The following is a 6,000-nucleotide window of genomic DNA, read 5'->3' on the forward strand; positions in this document are numbered from 1 at the left end:
TCAATAATGAGAGCGAGAAGGTCACTAATTAAAGGAATATTTCAGAGCGTTTGACCTTAATTTAACGCATCTTTAGTACACATACGATTACCACAGACACACGTTAGGACTTGCTTGTGTGTACTAAAACCACCTGCCTAATATTGTGTAGGTCCCCCTTGTGCCGCCAAAACAGCTCAGACCTGTTGAGGCATGGACTGCACAAGAACTCTGCAGGTGTGCTGTAGTAATAATCCGTGCCTGGGTGCTGTGATGCGGCTCAACACGAATCACCGTTACCAGTCACTGTGATATATTCCTCTTATAACCCTTGTGTGTTATTTCTTATTTAATACCAAATCCAGTCGTATGTTCAGTAGCACTTTCAACACATTTTCTTGACTTCTCGAGTTACGCAGGTGGATAAATGGGAAATTTTGTCTATTTTTATTGCTAGTACAGCATGTCAGGATAACAAAAAAGTCACTTGTGCTTTCCTGAAGGTTGTCTGGTATACTTGTGCCATCTGGCAGAATCTGAGGCACAACTGTGTTTACTTTGAATCAGGTTGGCTGTCCTGGTAACACATATTCATACCCCCCCCCCCCCCCCCCCCCTCTGCTGTGTAACAGAAATAAAAAAATACTTCAGGACGTGCTGTTATTCAAAAATAATCCACTTTGGTGCTGTAGCAGTGAGTCTGCTTTGCGTCTGGCTGCATCACATAAAAACTTTCCCCCTGCTTGATTTTACACTCGAATACCTTTTCTTATGACATATTTTCATTTGTATTAAGTTGAACGAATGTTTCATGAGATCAGTTTTCATCATGCAAGAAATTATGCACTTTTGGGTTTTTTTTTTTTTAAAGTGTTTATTGTTTTTTGGTCATTTTCATCTCTTTCTCACTGAAATGAGCCATGGAGAAAAACAGAAGAACATTTACAAGAGTAACATGCAGGAGAGGCTGTGTGTGTATGTGTGTGTACGTGTGTGTGTGTGAGCGTGTGTGAATGTGTGTGAGCGATGCAAACATTAAGACCAGCATAAATACTCTGCCTCAGTGAGATGTTGTTATACTGTGCATTTCTACGAAATATCAGTGACCACACCGAACATAGTTTTTTCAAGTAATGCAAGAATATTATCATGGCTTATGAATTTATATTACAAACGCAGGGAAGGTGGAAAACGTCAAGGCAAGAGGTGGTGAAAACAACACACCTAGCAACTAAAGAGAAATGCTACAGGGCTACAAAGAAACCTTGTGATCTCTTTCCTTACACGCCGACTGATCTCAGTTTCATCTCGGGTAAAAGGTTTTATTCAGATTTTTTTGAGGGATGGGATTAATTAATCTGAGCGGATATGTCAACACTTTAGTCAGGACATTAGCTTGTAAAATAAATACAATAAATAAGTAGATCAATAATAGTATAAATCCAAAAAAATATATTTTTACAGTGTAGGGAATGAAATCAGGTGTCTGCAGGGTCTCAAATGAAATAAGAAACTCAACTGCAAAATCTAGCTTCGTCTGTTATTTCAAATAAATCTTTTTTTTTTTTTTTTTTTTTACTAAAGTAACAATTACCCATGCGATTCTTAGCACATTTCAATCAACGTGGCTTTGATAAATCCTGGATGAAAAGTTGCACCAAATATTCATGTGCTAATGAAGTGTATTCAGGCAGGTGATAATAAGCAGACCATGCAGCGATAAAAATATATATATATATAAATAAATAAATAAACAAAACAACATTGAGACCTGCTGGAAATCATTTTTTCAAAGTGCACTGAAGGTGTGAAGGCTTCAGAGAAAACAAAGGAAGCACAAATAATCATCGTTAGCGCGTTGAGTCAAATTAATGGTGCGTCAAGTGTCTCGGGGAAAAAAATGAAAAAATTATATATATATATATAAAAAAAATATAAATAAATAAAAAAGGCAGAGGAAACGTTACAAGCTGCTCAACTTCTTTAAAACGTGATGAAGAGACGTGTATAATCGTGCAGCAGGATGGCTGTGGATATGAAGAAGCTGAGATGAGACGAGGCAGAGTGTCGCTTTAGACACCTGCTCGGGCTTTTGTCCGTGTCCCCCCCCCCTCATTTCTGTCGCTCATTAGTCAAACGCTTTCACTGCGAGCTCAAGAGTCTTTTGAAATGAGGAAGGATTGAAGAGTTTTGTAAGAATTATATAAAGATACTGTAAGTAGAGACGTGTCTTTTAAATAACAACAAAAGATGTTCTCTGTATGGGTGAGGACAAATTTAACAAAAGAGTTCCGTTTCAGTACAGGGGGTCGTATACGGCATTAGACGTTCATAGCTAATGCACGAGTCTGCTATACTTATGCGGCGTGACATTTTTGATTTTTATTCTAGAATAACCGCTCTGACTGTAGTGCTGGCTGCGAAGGTTTCTGGGTAACATGACGAGCTGCGTTTTCGTTTTATTAACCTCAAGAGAGGATCGACTCTAACCAAAGTTGTAACAAAAAGTTGTCTCGTGGACGTTCCACAACATCGAGAGGAACTGTAACGGTAACACTTTACAGTAACAGTACATGAATAATCACGCACTCGTACATGAATGAACACTTATTCAAATATGGACCAATCATGAACTGATGAAGAGATAACCTTAACGACGACGTGAGGCTTATGAACGCATGCGTGAATAACGACCTTTCTTAGTTACTGTGTTATAACGCATAGGGGTCAACTAAATCATACATGCTCTATAAGAAAGAATATTTCAAATTAAACGTGCATAATGTCAAATCGTTCATATAATTTCCCATGTGCAGCCACGTACACAAACATCATTGGATGGCGCTGGATAACTTTCATAATTGACATCGATCCTTCTTTTAAATGAACCCTTGTGGGCAAAAGAACAGTGGTCTGTTCCGGGTCCTAGCCATGCAGAACGTGTACTAGTACTACAGTGGGATTTCAAGAGAAATGGATGGTGGATGATGTGAACCGGGTTGAGATGAAATGATTGGTGTTTATTATTAGTGCGTCTTTCTACGTTCAATAAGAAGGCTCAAGGATAAAAAATGATTAAAGTAATCCCGCGCCATCCAGTGATGTTTGTGTACACAGTCGCACATGGCAAATTATATAAACGATTAAAAATGATGCACATTTAATTCATATTCTTGCTTATAGAGCATGTTGTTATTTAATGTGTTATTTAATACATTACCTAACGAACGTGTACTAACGTGTATTTAAGGTGGTTGTTATTCGGGCATGAATTCATAAGACTCACGTCATAGTTAAGGTTAGCTCTCAATTAGTTCATGATTAGTACATGCCTTAACTCATCGTTAGTTCATGATATAGTAAGTGTTAATTCAGGTATTACTACGTGATTATTCATATTGTAACTATAAATCGCTAAAACTATTACGAGTCTTTCTTTAAAAAATTAAAATGATAATAGTTGGCAAATTGCTGTGGCGTAAAAGGAAAACACTTCAACATGTTACTGTAAAATAATCAACTTAAGGGTGGTAACAGTTTGCTTTGTGTTGTTGATTACTTCTCTATAAGAGCAGTCATTTTTATTATTTACATATAAATAGTGAATACAGCAGTTATATCGCAACATTAGCAATTCAGTTAATGTTCTCGTATTCTAACCTTATTATTGTAGGTGCTTCACTGTAAAACCGGATAAGTTCATTTAACTCAAAAAATTTGAGGAAACTAATTACCTCAAAATTTTTAAGCTGATAAATCAATTTCTTTAAGCCAAATACGGTTAAATTACAAAGTTTGAGTACAATTTTTGTTACATTTCAGTGTATTTGGCTTAAAGAAATTGATTTATCAACTTAAAAATGTTGAGGTAATAAGTTTCCTCAAATTTTTTGAGTTAAATGAACGTATCCGGTTTTACAGTGTACCTGCTTCCTGTCTCTAATAACTACTCTTTCTGGAAATGTGCAGATGAATTAAAGTCTAATAGAATGATATTCAAAATATATATTTGAAATATTTTAACTTGCTTATAAATTTTTTTTTTTTTTTTTGCATTGTGGTAGGTCTAATTTTATAGTGGAAACAGAAAAAAAAAGATATCTTAACCAATCAAAACATCTTGAATAGAGGTGTAAAAATTGTATTTCATTATTTGTAAGTCGTTTTGGATAAAAGTGTGTGCTAAATGAATAAATGTAAATGTAAATGTAATATTTCCTGTAAAACTATGATTGCACAGGGTGCCAATCCATTGCAGGGCACACTCACATACACACTCACACACCCATTCATACACTACGGACACTTTGGACATGCCAATCAGCCTACCATGCATGTGTTTGGACTGGGGGAGGAAACCGGAGTACCCGGAGGAAACCCCAGCAGCACGGGGAGAACATGCAAACTCCACACACACAGGGCCACGGTGGGAATCAGGCATAAATTTGTCTCGTTCAAATACAAAAATATTTACTTCTGGAAAATCAGATGCTCCGTGATTATGGTTTATCCTAATCATCTCATAATGAGAAATATTTCCCCTCGATATCGTTTTTGCAGTAAAAGTGATGGGAAATCCCAAAATACTTGCGTATTTAAGGAAATGCAAAAACGGTCTTCACATGATAGTCATTTATCAGGTTTCGGGTGTTATATGAGTATTTAAACGGTCAGAAGTCCTGAAAGACAGTTGTAATTACTGAGAAACCGCTAACACATGATAAAAAGATAAGTGTATAGAAACACTAATAGGCACTAATTATCATCAGAGTGTGAAGTCAAATTAAAAGCGTGTCAAGTGTGTCTGGGGGCTAAAAAACAAAAACAACAACAACAAAAAAAAACAGGCAAAGCTACTCGACTTCTTGTTAATGTTCTCAAATCAGTGCTGTATTCACTACTTATACACTCATTAGCTATTCATTAATGTCTAATATAAAACATGAAGCGTTACCAGGTAATCATCTGATCGCTAAACTCGGAACAGGATTTGATCAAATGAGGTACGATAGCACGTAAAGGAGCTCAAGTGTTGAGAAGGTTTTATGTATACAAGACAATAGCAATTTTTCCTAAATATTTTTTACAAGGTCAGGATCTTGTGCTTGATTAGCTATATTTAGCCTGTCAGTAGCAGTGAGAAATTGTGCACAGGAACTCATTTCTACCCGTAAAAAGGAGAAGCTTCTGTGGCATGCAGGTAGTATTACGAGCTTTTTTTTTTTTTTAAACATTTTTTTTAACCCCCCGAAGGCACAACTGATACCTTACGAACACTTAAATGCTTCCGTTTATTTTGTTATGTTTTAATATACGGCGTTTATGGTGGCTGTAGATTACGATCTGAACCAAACTGACATCATTTATGGTGTCTTTTCTCATTTTGATAGCAGACAACCAACAGTTTAAAAATGATACAGGGAGAGGGCCATACAGGGAGAGGGCTTTGTGAGAATCTCCCTAATACATTAATACTGCGAAGGTTTTATTGCAGACCCCCCTTCCAAAGCTGCCACTGGGCTCATATTAGCTTTGCATCTTCGCCTGAGAGGACTCCTCTAAAAAAAAAATAAAAATAAAAAAATCCATGGCTTACGTCGTGACACGAAGTCCAGTTTACTATTTGGGATTTTGTTCTTCGACGCTTTTTTCCGCATTTAAACGCGACGCTTTTTCTACCCCCACTGAGCATGTGCAAAGGCTTCTGTTGTGGCATGTTGATGTCTTTAATCTCACTATATACTCAGTTACTATAAATACAGTAGTTACATTGCTTTGTTCGGTTTAATGCTAGAACACTTCATTTTAAAGCCTATGATTGTTCATATTTACAATACTATAATGTCCACCCCCCCCACCCCCCACCCCAAAAAAAAAAAAAAAAAAAAAACCCAAAACATTTAAGTGCCGCTCATATTCATTTCTAGTCATAAGAACAGTGCTATATGGTCACTCACTGTGGAATCCAACATGGCTGCTAGGCTCGGGATGTGAGTAAATATCGCAGTTGCGCTCCTGAAA

Source organism: Ictalurus punctatus, chromosome 4, assembly GCF_001660625.3.
Source record: "Ictalurus punctatus breed USDA103 chromosome 4, Coco_2.0, whole genome shotgun sequence".
In the NCBI taxonomy this organism is placed as follows: Eukaryota; Metazoa; Chordata; class Actinopteri; order Siluriformes; family Ictaluridae; genus Ictalurus; species Ictalurus punctatus.